The following is a 15,833-nucleotide window of genomic DNA, read 5'->3' as shown; positions in this document are numbered from 1 at the left end:
GACTTAAGTACAAGAGGACTGACACTATAACTTTCTATGATTTGAACCGCTCCTGTGAGTCCAGTTTTCGATTCCGATGCTTCACTTCAGGTTAACTGTATCCCTTGGACCTACTAATTGACGATGAAACACAGAAATTGCATCCGAATTTAATACAAAAGGCGCAATGCCGACTTAGGTACAAGAGGACTGACACACTAACTTTCTTTGATTTGAACCTCTCCTGTGAGTCCAGTTTTAGATTTCGATGCTTCACTTCAGGTTTACTGTATCCCTTGGACCTTCTTATTGACGATGGAACACAGAAATTGCATCCGAATTTAATACAAAAGGCACAAAGCCGAATTAAGTACAAGAGGACTGACACTCTCACTTACTATGTTTTGAACCTTTCCTGTGAGTCCAGCTTTAGATTCCGATGCTTCACTCCAGGTTTACTGTAACCCTTGTACCTTCTTATTGACGATGAAACAAGGAAATTGCATCCGAATTTAATACAAAAGACACAATGCCGACTTAAGTACAAGAGGAATGACACTCGCACTTTCAATGATTTGAACCTCTCCTGTGAGTCCAGTTTTAGATGCCAATGCTTCACTTCAGGGTTACTGTATCCCTTGGACCTTCTTATTGACGATGAAACACAGATATTGCATTCGAATTTAATAGAAATGGCACAATGCCGACTTATGTATAAGAGGACTGACACTCTAACTTTCTATGATTTGAACCTCACCTGTGAGTCCTGTGTCAGATTCCGATGCTTCACTTCAGGTTTCCTTAATTCCTTGGACCTTCTTATTGACGAGGAAGCACAGAAATTGCATCCGAATTTAATACAAAAGGCACAATGCCGACTTATGTACAAGAGGACTGATACTCTAACTTTCTTTGATTTGAACCTCTCCCGTGAGTCCAGTTTTCGATTCCGATGTTTCACTTCATTTTTCTTTATCCCTTGGACCATCTTATTGACGATGAGACACAGAAATTGCATCGGAATTTAATACAAAAGGCACCATGCCGACTTAAGTACAAGAGGACTGACACTATAACTTTCTATGATTTGAACCTCTCCTGTGAGTCCAGTTTTAGATTCCGATGCTTCAGTTCGGGTCTACTGTATACCTTCGACCGTCCTATTGACGATGAAACACACAAATTGCATCCGAATTTAATACAAAAGGCACAATGCCGACTTAGGTACAAGAGGACTGACACACTAACTTTCTATGATTTGAACCTCGCCTGTGAGTCCAGTTTTAGATTTCGATGCTTCACTTCAGGTTTACTGTATCCCTTCGACCTTCTAATTGAAGATGAAACACAGAAATTGCATTCGAATTTAATACAAATGGCACAATGCCGACTTAAGTATAAGAGGACTGTCACTCTAACTTTCTATGATTTGAACCTCCCTGTGAGTCCAGTGTCAGATTCCGATGCTTCACTTCAGGTTTCCTTAAACCCGTGGACCTTCATATTGACGAGAAAGCACAGAAATTGCATCCGAATTTAATACAAAAGGCACAATGCCGACTTAAGTACAAGAGGACTGATACCTTAACTTTCTTTGATTTGAACCCCTCCCGTGAGTCCAGTTTTCGATTCCGATGCTTCACTTCAGGTTTACTGTATCCCTTGGATCTTCTAATTGACGATGAAACACAGAAATTGCATCCGAATTTAATACAAAAGGCGCAATGCCGACTTAGGTACAAGAGGACTGACACACTAACTTTCTATGATTTGAACCTCGCCTGTGAGTCCAGTTTTAGATTTCGATGCTTCACTTCAGGTTTACTGTATCCCTTCGACCTTCTTATTGACGATGGAACACAGAAATTGCATCCGAATTTAATACAAAAGGCACAAAGCCGACTTAAGTACAAGAGGACTGACACACTCACTTACTATGTTTTGAACCTCTCCTGTGAGTCCAGTTTTAGATTCCGATGCTTCACTTAAGGTTTACTGTATCCCTTGTACCTTCTTATTGACGATGAAACAAGGAAATTGCATCCGAATTTAATACAAAAGACACAATGCCGACTTAAGTACAAGAGGAATGACACTTTATCTTTCTATGATTTGAACCTGTCCTGTGAGGCCAGTTTTAGATTCCGATGCTTCACTTCAGGTTTCCTTTATACCTTGGACTTTCTTGTTCACGATGAAACACAGAAATTGCATCCAAATTTAATACAAAAGGCACTATTCCGACATAAGTACAAGAGGACTGACACTCTCACTATCTACGATTTGAACCTCTCCTCTGAGTCCAGTTTTTGATTCCGATGCTTCACTTCAGGTTTACTGTATACCTTGGACCTTCTTATTGACGATGAAACACAGAAATTGCATCGGAATTTAATACAAAAGGCACAATGCCGACTTAAGTACAAGAGGACTGACACTCTAACTTTCTATTATATGAACCTCTCCTGTGAGTCCAGTTTTAGATTCCGATGCTTCATTTCAGGTCTGCTGTATACCTTCGTCCTTCCTATTGACGATGAAACACAGTAATAGCATCCGAATTTAATACAAAAGGCACAATGCCGCCTTAAGTACAAAATGACTGACACTCTATTTTTCTATGATTTGAACCTCTCCTGTCAGTACAGTTTTAGATTCCGATGTTTCACTTCAGGTTTCTGTATCCCTTGGACCATCTTAGTGATGATGAGACACAGAAATCGCATCGGAATTTAATACAAAAGGCACAATGCCGACTTAAGTACAAGAGGACTGACACTATAACTTTCTATGATTTGAACCTCTCCTGTGAGTCCAGTTTTAGATTCCGATGCTTCAGTTCAGGTTTACTGTATACCTTCGACCGTCCTATTGACGATGAAACACACAAATTGCATCCGAATTTAATAGAAGAGGCACAATGCCGACTTAAGTACAAGACGACTGACACTCTCACTTTCTATGATATGAACCTCTCCCGTGAGTCCAGTTTTAGATTCCGATGCTTCACTTCAGGTTTACTGTATCCCTTGGACCTTCTTATTGACGATGAAACACAGATATTGCATCCGAAATTAATACAAAAGGCACAATGCCGACTGAAGTACAAGTAGACTGACACTCTCACTTTCTATCATTTGAACCTCTCCTGTGAGTCCAGTTTCAGATTCCGATGCTTCACTTCAGGTTTACTGTATACCTTGGACCTTCTTATTGACGATGAAACACAGAAATGCATCCGAATTTAATACAAAAGGCACAATGCCGACTTAAGTACAAGAGGACTGACACTCTAACTTTCTATGATTTGAACCTCTCCTGTGAGTCCAGATTTAGATTCCGATGCTTCACTTCAGGTTTACTGTATACCTTCGACCTTCCTATTGACGATGAAACACAGAAATTGCATCCGAATTTAATACAAAGTTCACAATGCCGACTTAAGTTCAAGACGACTGACACTCTCACTTTCTGTAATTTGATCCTCTCCTTTGAGTCCAGTTTTAGATTCCGATGCTTCACTTCAGGTTTACTGTATACCTTGGACCTTCTTATTGAAGATGAAAACCCAGAAATTGCATTCGAATTTAATACAAATGGCACAATGCCGACTTAAGTATAAGAGGACTGACACTCTAATTTTCTGTGATTTGAACCTCTCCTGTGAGTCCAGTGTAAGATTCCGATGCTTCACTTCAGGTTTCCTTAATCCCTTGGACCTTCTTATTGACGAGGAAGCACAGAAATTGCATCCGAATTTAATACAAAAGGCACAATGCCGACGTAAGTACAAGAGGACTGATACTCTAACTTTCATTGATTTGAACCTATCCCGTGAGTCCAGTTTTCGATTCCGATGCTTCACTTCAGGTTTACTGTATCCCTTGGACCTTCTTATTGACGATGAAACACAGAAATTGCATCCGAATTTAATACAAAAGGCGCAATGCCGACTTAGATACAAGAGGACTGACACACTAACTTTCTATAATTTGAACCTCTCCTGTGAGTCCAGTTTTAGTTTTCGATGCTTCATTTCAGGTCTGCTGTATACCTTCGACCTTCCTATTGACGATGAAACACAGTAATAGCATCCGAATTTAATACAAAAGGCACAATGCCGCTTTAAGTACAAGACGACCGGCACTCTAACTTTCTATAATTTGAACCTCTCCTGTGAGTACAGTTTTAGATTCCGACGTTTCACTTTAGGTTTCTGTATCCCTTGGACCATCTTATTGACGATGAAACACAGAAATTGCATCCGAATGTAATACAAAAGGCGCAATGCCGACTTAAGTACAAGAGGACTGACACTCTCACTTTCTATGATTTGAAACTCTCAAGTTATTCCAGTTTTAGATTCCGCTGCTTCACTTCAGGTTTACTGTATACCTTGAACCTTCTTATTGACGATGAAACACAGAAATTGCATCCGAATTTAATACAAAACGCACAATGCCGACTTAAGCACAAGAGGACCGACACTGTAACTTTCTATGTTTTGAACCTCTCCTGTGAGACCAGTTTTAGATTCCGAATCATGACTTCCGGTTTACTGTATCCCTTGGACCTTCATATTGACGTTGAAAACTAGAAACTTCATCCGAATTTAATAAAAAGGCACAATGCCGACTTAAGGACAGGAGGACTGACACTCTCACTTTCTATGATTTGAACCTCTCCTGTGAGTCCAGTTTTAGATTACGACGCTTCACTTCAGGTTTACTGTATCCCTTGGACCATCTTATTGACGATGAAACACAGAAATTGCATCCCAATTTAATACAAAAGGCACAATGCCGACTCAAGTACAAGAGGACTGACACTCTCACTTTCTATGATTTGAACCTCTCCTGTGAGTCCAGTTTTAGATTCCGATGCTTCACTTCAGGTTTACTGTATCGCTTGTACCTTCTTATTGGCGATGAATCAAAGAAATCGCATCCGAATTTAATACAAAAGCACAATGCCGACTTAAGTACAAGAGGACAGACACTCTAACTTTCTATGATTTGAACCTCTCCTGTGAGTCGAGGCTTAGATTCCGATGCTTCACTTCAGATTTACTGTATACCTTGGACCTTCTTATTGAAGATGAAAACCCAGAAATTGTATTCGAATTTAATACAAATTGCACAATGCCGACTTAAGTACAAGAGGACTGATACTCTAACTTTCTTTGATTTGAACCTCTCCCGTGAGTCCAGTTTTCGATTCCGATGCTTCACTTCAGGTTTACTGTATCCCTTGGACCTTCTAATTGACGATGAAACACAGAAATTGCATCCGAATTTAATACAAAAGGCGCAATGCCGACTTAGGTACAAGAGGACTGACACACTAACTTTCTATGATTTGAACCTCCCCTGTGAGTCCAGTTTTAGATTTCGATGCTTCACTTCAGGTTTACTGTATCCCTTGGACCTTCTTATTGACGATGGAACACAGAAATTGCATCCGAATTTAATACAAAAGGCACAAAGCCGACTTAAGTACAAGAGGACTGACACTCTCACTTACTACGTTTTGAACCTCTTCTGTGAGTCCAGTTTTAGATTCCGATGCTTCACTTCAGGTTTACTGTATCCCTTGTACCTTCTTATTGACGATGAAACAAGGAAATTGCATCCGAATTTAATACAAAAGACACAATGCCGACTTAAGTACAAGAGGAATGATACTCTAACTTTCTATGATTTGAACCTCTCCTGTGAGTACAGTTTTAGATTCCGAAGTTTCACTTCAGGTTTCTGTATCCCTTGGACCATCTTATTGACGATGAGACACAGAAATTGCATCGGAATTTAATACAAAAATCACAATGCCGTCTTAAGTACAAGAGGACTGACACTATAACTTTCTATGATTTGAACCTCTCCTGTGAGTCCAGTTTTAGATTCCGATGCTTCAGTTCAGGTTTACTGTATACCTTCGACCGTGCTATTGACGATGAAACACAGAAATTGCATCCGAATTTAATACAAAAGGCACAATGCCGACTTAAGTACAAGACGACTGACACTCTCACTTTCTATGATATGAACCTCTCCCGTGAGTCCAGTTTTAGATTCCGATGCTTCACTTCAGGTTTACTGTAGCCCTTGGACCTTCTTATATACGATGAAACACAGATATTGCATCCGAATTTAATACAAAAGCACAATGCCGACTGAAGTACAAGTAGACTGACACTCTCACTTTCTATCATTTGAACCTCTCCTGTGAGTCCAGTTTCAGATTCCGATGCTTCACTTCAGGTTTACTGTATACCTTGGACTTCTTATTGACGATGAAACACAGAAATTGCATCCGAATTTAATACAAAAGGCACAATGCCGACTTAAGTACAAGAGGACTGACACTCTAACTTTCTATGATTTGAACCTCTCCTGTGAGTCCAGATTTAGATTCCGATGCTTCACTTCAGGTTTACTGTATACCTTCGACCTTCCTATTGACGATGAAACACAGAAATTGCATCCGAATTTAATACAAAAGGCACAATGCCGACTTAAGTTCAAGACGACTGACACTCTCACTTTCTATAATTTGATCCTCTCCTTTGAGTCCAATTTTAGATTCCGATGCTTCACTTCAGGTTTACTGTATCCCTTGGACCTTCTTATTGAAGATGAAACACAGAAATTGCATTCGAATTTAATACAAATGGCACAATGCCGACTTAAGTACAAGAGGACTGACACTCTAACTTTCTATGATTTGAACCTCTCCTGTGAGTCCAGTGTCAGATTCCGATGCTTCACTTTAGGTTGCCTAATTCCCTTGGACCTTCATATTGACGAGGAAGCACAGAAGTTGCATCCGAATTTAAAACAAAAGGCACAATGCCGTCATAACTACAAGAGGACTGACACTGTAACTTTCTATGATTTGAACCTCTCCTGTGAGTCCAGTTTTAGATTCCGATGCTTCAGTTCAGGTTTACTGTATACCTTCGACCGTCCTATTGACGATGAAACACACAAATTACATCCGAATTTAATAGAAAAGGCACAATGCCGACTTAAGTACAAGACGACTGACACTCTCACTTTGTATGGTATGAACCTCTCCCGTGAGTCCAGTTTTAGATTCCGATGCTTCACTTCAGGTTTACTGTATCCCTTGGACCTTCTTATTGACGATGAAACACAGATATTGCATCCGAAATTAATACAAAAGGCACAATGCTGACAGAAGTACAAGTAGACTGACACTCTCACTTTCTATCTTTTGAACCTCTCCTGTGAGTTCAGTTTCAGATTCCAAAGCGTCACTTCAGGTTTACTGTATACCTTGGACCTTCTTATTGACGATGAAACACAGAAATTGCATCCGAATGTAATACAAAAGGCACAATGCCGACTTAAGTACAAGAGGACTGACACTCTAACTTTCTATGATTTGTACCTCTCCTGTGAGTCCAGATTTAGATTCCGATGCTTCACTTCAGGTTTACTGTATACCTTCGACCTTCCTATTGACGATGAAACACAGTAATTGCATCCGAATTTAATACAAAAGGCGCAATGCCGACTTAGGAACAAGAGGACTGACACACTAATTTTCTATGATTTGAACCTCTCCTGTAAGTACAGTTTTAGATTCCGATGCTTCACTTCAGGTTTCTGTATCCCTTCGACCATCTTATTGACGATGAAACACAGAAATTGCATCCGAATGTAATACAAAAGGCACAATGCCGACTTAAGTACAAGAGGACTGACACCCTCACTTTCTATGATTTGACCCTCTCCTGTTATTCCAGTTTTAGATTCCGCTGCTTCACTTCTGGTTTACTATATCCCTTGGACCTTCTTATTGACGATGAAACACAGAAATTGCATCCGAATTTAATACAAATCGCACAATGCCGACTTAAGCACAAGAGGACCGACACTCTAACTTTCTATGTTTTGAACCTCTCCTGTGGGACCAGTTTTAGATTCCGAATCATGACTTCAGGTTTACTGTATCCCTTGGACCTTCATATTGACGTTGAGAACCAGAAACTTCATCCGAATTTAATAAAAAGGCACAATGCCGACTTAAGGACAGGAGGACTGACACTCTCACTTTCTATGATTTGAACCACTCCTGTGAGTCCAGTTTTAGATTCCGACGCTTCACTTCAGGTTTACTGTATCCCTTGGACCATCTTATTGACGATGAAACACAGAAATTGCGTCCGAATTTAATACAAAAGGCCCAATGCCGACTTAAGTACAAGAGGACTGACACTATAACTTTCTATGATATTAACCTCTCCTGTGAGTCCAGTTTTAGATTCCGATGCTTTAGTTCAGGTTTACTGTATACCTTCGACCGTCCTATTGACGATGAAACACAGAAATTGCATCCGAATGTAATACAAAAGGCACAATGCCCACTTAAGAACAAGACGACTGACACTCTCACTTTCTATGATTTGAACCTCTCCTGTGAGTCCAGTTTTAGAGTCCGATGCTTCACTTCAGGTTTACTGTATACCTCGGAACTTCGTATTGACGATGAAACACAGAAATTGCCTCGGTATTAAATTCAAAAGGCACAAAGCCGACTTAAGTACAAGAGGACTGACACTCTCACTTTCCATTATTTGAACCTCTCCTGTGAGTCCAGTTTTAGGTTCCGATGCTTCACTTTAGGTTTACTGTATACCTTGGACATTCTTATTGACGATGAGACACAGAAATTGCATCGGAATTTATTACAAAAGACACAATGCCGACTTAAGTACAAGAGGACTGACACTACAACTTTCTATAAGTTAACCTCTCCTGTGAGTCCAGGTTTAGATTCCGATGCTTCACTTCAGGTTTACTGTATACCTTCGTTCTTCCTATTGCCGATGAAACACAGAAATTGCAACCGAATTTAATACAAAAGGCACAATGCAGACATAAGTACAAGACGACTGACACTCTCATTTTCTATGAAATGAACCTCTCCTGTGAGTCCAGTTTTTGATTCCGATGCTTCACTTCAGGATTACTGTATTCCTTGGACCTTCTTATTGACGATGAAACACAGAAATTGCATCCGAATTTAATACAAAATGCACAATGCCGACTGAAGTACAAGAGGACTGACACTCTTACTTTCTATGATTTGAACCTCTCCTGTGAGTCCAGTTTTGGATTCCGATGTTTCACTTCAGGTTTACTGTATACCTTGGACCTTCTTATTGACGATGAAACACAGAAATTGCATCCGAATTTTATACAAAAGGCACAATGCCGACTGAAGTACAAGAGGACTGACACTCTAACTTTCTATGATTTGAACCTCTCCTGTGAGTCCAGATTTAGATTCCGGTGCTTCACTTCAGGTTTACTGTATACCTTAGACCTTCTTATTGACGATGAAACACAGAAATTGCATCCGAATTTAATACAAAAGGCACAATGCCGACTTGAGTTCAAGGCGACTGACACTCTCACTTTCTATAATTTGATCCTATCCTTTGTGTCCAGTTTTAGATTCCGATGCTTCACTTCAGGTTTACTGTATCCCTTGGACCTTTTAATTGACGATGAAACACAGAAATTGCATCCGAATTAAATTCAAAAGGCACAATGCCGACTTAAGTACAAGACGACTGACACTCTAAATTTCTATGATTTGAACCGCTCCTGGGAGTCCAGTTTTAGATTCCGATGCTTAACTTCAGGTTTACTGTATCGCTTGGACCTTCTTATTTACGACGAAACACAGAAGTTGCATCCGAATTTAATACAAAAGGCACAAAGCCGACATAAGTACAAGAGGACGGACACTCTCACTTTCTATGTTTTGAACCTCTCCTGTGAGTCCAGTTTTAGATTCCGTTGCTTCACTTCAGGTTTACTGTATCCCTTGTACCTTCTTATTGACGATGAAACAAGGAAATTGCATCCAAATTTAATACAAAAGGCACCATGCCACTTAAGTACAAGAGGAATAACACTCTAAGTTTCTATGATTTGATTCTCTCCTGTGAGTCCAGTTTTAGATTCCGATGCTTCACTTCAGGTTTCCTTTATACCTTTTACCTTCTTATTGACGATGAAACACAGAAATTGAATCCGAATTTAATACAAAAGGTACTATGATGACTTAAGTACAAGAGGACTGACACTCTCACTATCTATGATTTGAACCTCTCCTGTGAGTCCAGTTTTTGATTCCGATGCTTCACTTCAGGTTTACTGTATACCTTGGACCTTCTTATTGACGATGAAACACAGAAATTGCATCGGAATTTAATACAAAAGGCACAATGCCGACTTAAGTAGAAGAGGATTGACACTCTAACTTCCTATGATATGAACCACTCCTGTGAGTCCAGTTTTAGATTCCGATGCTTCATTTCCGGTTTGCTGTATATCTTCGACCTTCCTATTGACGATGAAACACAGAAATAGCATCCGAATTTAATACAAAAGGCACAATGCCACCTTAAGTACAAGACGACTGACACTCTAACGTTCTATGATTTGATCCTCTCCTGTGAGTACAGTTTCAGATGTCGATGCTTCACTTCAGGTTTACTGTATCCCTTGACCTTCTTATTGACGATGAACACAGAAACTTCATCCGAATTCAATAAAAAGGCACAATGCCGACTTAAGTACAGGAGGACTGACACTCTTACTTTCTATGATTTGAACCTCTCCTGTGAGTCCAGTTTTAGATTCCGTTGCTTCAGTTCAGATTTACTGTATACCTTTGACCTTCCTATTGACGATGAAACACAGAAATTGAATCCGAATTTAATACAAAAGGCACAAAGCCGAATTAAGTACAAGAGGACTGACACTCTCGCTTTCTATGATTAGAACCTCTCCTGTGAGTCCAGTTTTAGATTCCGATGCTTCACTTCAGGTTTACTGTATACCTTGGACCTTCTTATTGACGATGGAACACCGAAAATGCATCCGAATTTAATACAAAAGGCACAATGCCGACTTAAGTACAAGAGGACTGACACTCTAACTTTCTATGATTTGAACCTCTCCTGTGAGTCCAGTTTTAGATCCGATGCTTCACTTCAGGTTTACTGTATACCTTGGACCATCTTATTGACGATGAAACACAGAAATTGCATCGGAATTAAATTCAAAAGGCACAATGCCGACTTAAGTACAAGAGGACTGACACACTAACTTTCTATGATTTGAACCTCTCCTGTGAGTCCAGTTTTAGATTCCGATGCTTCACTTCAGGTTTACTGTATCACTTGTACCTTCTTATTGACGATGAAACACAGAAATTGCATCCGAATTTAATACAAAAGGCACAAAGCCGAATTAAGTACAAGAGGACTGACACTCTCGCTTTCTATGATTAGAACCTCTCCTGTGAGTCCAGTTTTAGATTCCGATGCTTCACTTCAGGTTTACTGTATACCTTGGACCTTCTTATTGACGATGGAACACCGAAATTGCATCCGAATTTAATACAAAAGGCACAATGCCGACTTAAGTACAAGAGGACTGACACTCTAACTTTCTATGATTTGAACCTCTCCTGTGAGTCCAGTTTTAGATCCGATGCTTCACTTCAGGTTTACTGTATACCTTGGACCATCTTATTGACGATGTAACACAGAAATTGCATCGGAATTAAATTCAAAAGGCACAATGCCGACTTAAGTACAAGAGGACTGACACACTAACTTTCTATGATTTGAACCTCTCCTGTGAGTCCAGTTTTAGATTCCGATGCTTCACTTCAGGTTTACTGTATCACTTGTACCTTCTTATTGACGATGAAACACAGAAATTGCATCCGAATTTAATACAAAAGGCACAATGCCGACTTAAGTACAAGACGACTGACACTCTCACTTTCTATGATATGAACCTCTCCTGTGAGTCCAGTTTTAGATTCCGATGCTTCACTTCAGGTTTACTGTATCCCTTGGACCTTCTTATTGACGATGAAACACAGAAATTGCATCCGAATTTAATACAAAAGGCACAATGCCGACTGAAGTACAAGAGGACTGACACTCTAACTTTCTATGATTTGAACCTCTCCTGTGAGTAAGGTTTTAGGTTCCCATGCTTCACTTCAGGTGTCCCTTATACCTTGGACCCTCTTATTGAGAATGAAACAGAGAAATTGCATCCGAATTTAATACAAAAGGCACAATGCCGACTTAAGTACAAGAGGACTGACACTATAACTTTCTATGATTTGAACCTCTCCTGTGAGTCAAGTTTTAGATTCCGATGCTTCAGTTCAGATTTACTGTATACCTTCGACCTTCCTATTGACGATGAAACACAGTAATAGCATCCGAATTTAATACAAAAGGCACATTGCCGAGTTAAGAACAAGATGACTGACACTCTCACTTTCTATGATTTAAACCTCTCCTGTGAGTCCAGTTTTAGATTCCGATGTTTCACTTCAGTTTTACTGTATCCCTTGGACCTTCTTATTGGCGATGAAACACGGAAATTGCATCCGAATTTAATACAAAAGGCACAATGCCGACTTAAGTACAAGAGGACTGACACTCTCACTTTCTATGATTTGAACCTCTCCTGTGAGTCCAGTTTTAGATTCCGATGCTTCACTTCAGGTTTACTGTATACCTTGGACCATCTTATTGACGATGAGACACAAAAATTGCATCCGAATCAAATACAAAAGGCACAATGCCGACTTAAGTACAAGAGGACAGACACTCTAACTTTCTATGATTTGAACCTCTCCTGTGAGTAAGGTTTTAGGTTCCCATGCTTCACTTCAGGTGTCCCTTATACCTTGGACCCTCTTATTGAGAATGAAACAGAGAAATTGCATCCGAATTTAATACAAAAGGCACAATGCCGACTTAAGTACAAGAGGACTGACACTATAACTTTCTATGATTTGAACCTCTCCTGTGAGTCAAGTTTTAGATTCCGATGCTTCAGTTCAGATTTACTGTATACCTTCGACCTTCCTATTGACGATGAAACACAGTAATAGCATCCGAATTTAATACAAAAGGCACATTGCCGAGTTAAGAACAAGATGACTGACACTCTCACTTTCTATGATTTAAACCTCTCCTGTGAGTCCAGTTTTAGATTCCGATGTTTCACTTCAGTTTTACTGTATCCCTTGGACCTTCTTATTGGCGATGAAACACGGAAATTGCATCCGAATTTAATACAAAAGGCACAATGCCGACTTAAGTACAAGAGGACTGACACTCTCACTTTCTATGATTTGAACCTCTCCTGTGAGTCCAGTTTTAGATTCCGATGCTTCACTTCAGGTTTACTGTATACCTTCGACCTTCGTATTGACGAGGAAACACAGAAGTTGCATCCGAATTTAATACAAGAGGCACAATGCCGACTTAAGTACAAGAGGACTGACACTCTAACTTTCTATGATTTGAACCTCTCCTGTGAGTCCAGTTTTAGAATCCGATGCTTCACTTCAGGTTGATTGTATCCCTTGGACCTTCTTATTGACGATGAACGACAGAAATTGCATCCGAATTTAATACAAAAGGCACAATGCCGACTGAAGTACAAGAGGACTGACACTCTCAATTTCTATGATTTGAACCTCTCCTGTGAGTCCAGTTTTAGATTCCGTTGCTACACTTCAGGTTTACTGTATCCCTTGGACCTTCTTACTGACGATGAAACACAGAAGTTGCATCCGAATTAAATACAAAAGGCACAATGCCGACTTAAGTACAAGAGGATAGACACTCTAACTTTCAATGATTTGAACCTCTCCTGTGAGTCCAGTTTTAGATTCCGATGCTTCACTTCAGGTTTACTGTATCCCTTGGACCTTCTAATTGACGATGAAACACAGAAATTGCATCCCAATTTAATACAAAAGGCGCAATGCCGACTTAAGTACAAGAGGACTGACACTCTAACTTTCTGTGATTTAAACCTCTCCTGTGAGTCCAGTTTTAGATTTCGATGCTTCACTTCAGGTTTGCTGTATCCCTTGGACCTTCTTATTGACGATGAAACACAGAAATTGCATCCGAATTTAATACAAAAGGCACAATGCCGACTTAAGTACAAGAGGACTGACACTCTCACATTCTATGTTTTGAACCTCTCCTGTGAGTCCAGTTTTAGATTCCGATGCATCACTTCAGGTTTACTGCATCCCTTGTACCATGTTATTGACGAACAAACAAGGAAATTGCATCGGAATTTAATACAAAAGGCACAATGCCGACTTAAGTACAAGAGGACTGACACTCTAACTTTCTATGATATGAACCACTCCTGTGAGTCTAGTTTTAGATTCCGATGCTTCATTTCCGGTTTGCTGTATACCTTCGACCTTCCTATTGACGATGAAACACAGAAATAGCATCCGAATTTAATACAAAAGGCACAATGCCGCCTTAAGTACAAGACGTCTGACACTCTAACTTTCTATGATTTGAACCCCTCCTGTGAGTACAGTTTTAAATTCCGATGTTTCACTTCAGGATTACTGTATCCCTTGGACCATCTTATTGACGATGAAACACAGATATTGGATCCAAATTCAATACAAAAAGTACAATGCCGACTTAGGTACAAGAGGACCGACACACTCACGTTCTATGATTTGAACCTCTCCTGTGAGTCCAGTTTTAGATTCCGATGCTTCACATCGGGTTTACTGTAACCCTTGTACCTTCTTATAGACGATGAAACAAAGAAATCGCATCCGAATTTAATACAAAAGCACAATGCCGACTTAAGTACAAGAGGACTGTCATTCTAACTTTCTATGTTTTGAACCTCTCCTGTGAGTCCAGTTTTAAATTCCGATGCTTCAGTTCAGATTTACTGTATACCTTCGACCTTCCTATTGACGATGAAACACAGGAATTGCATCCGAATTTAATACAAAAGGCACAATGCCGACTTAAGAACAAGACGACTGACACTCTCACTTTCTATGATTTGAACCTCTCCTGTGAGTCCAGTTTTAGATTCCGATGTTTCACTTCAGGTTTACTGTATCCCTTGGACCTTCTTATTGACGATGAAACACAGAAATTGCATCCGAATTTAATACAAAAGGCACAGTGCCGACTTAAGTACAAGAGGACTGACACTCTCACTTTCTATGATTTGAACCTCTCCTGTGAGTCCAGTTTTAGATTCCGATGCTTCACTTCAGGTTTACTGTATACCTTGGACCTTCTTATTGACGATGAAACACAGAAATTACATCCGAATTTAATACAAAAGGCACAATGCCGTCTTAGGTACAAGAGGACTGACACTCTAACTTTCTATGATTTGAACCTCTCCTGTGAGTCCAGTTTTAGATTCCGATGCTTCACTTCAGGTTTACTCTGTACCTTGGAACTTCTTATTGTCGATGAGGCAAGGAAATTGCATCGGAATTAAATTCAAAAGGCACAATGCCGACTTAAGTACAAGAGGACTGACACTCTAACTTTCTATGATTTGAACCTCTCGTGTGAGTCCAGGTTTAGATTCTGATGCTTCACTTCAGGTTTACTGTATTCCTTGGGCCCCCTTACTGACGATGAAACACCGAAATTGCGTCCGAATTTAATAATACAGGCACAATGCCGACTTAAGTACGAGAGGACTGACACTCTAACTTACTATGATTAGAACCTCTCCTGTGAGTCCAGTTTTAGATTCTGATGCTTCACTTCAGGTTTACTGTATCCCTTGGACATTCTTATTGACGATGAAACACAGAAATTGCATCGGAATTAAATTCAAAAGGCACAATGCCGACTTAAGTACAAGAGGACTGACACACTAACTTTCTATGATTTGAACCTCTCCTGTGAGTCCAGTTTTAGATTCCGATGCTTCACTTCAGGTGTCCTTTATACCTTGGACCCTCTTATT

The sequence above is a fragment of the Schistocerca americana genome, chromosome 3, assembly GCF_021461395.2.
Source record: "Schistocerca americana isolate TAMUIC-IGC-003095 chromosome 3, iqSchAmer2.1, whole genome shotgun sequence".
NCBI lineage: Eukaryota > Metazoa > Arthropoda > Insecta > Orthoptera > Acrididae > Schistocerca > Schistocerca americana.
The sequence above is the reverse complement of the archived record's forward strand: the minus strand, read 5'-3'. Positions refer to the sequence as shown.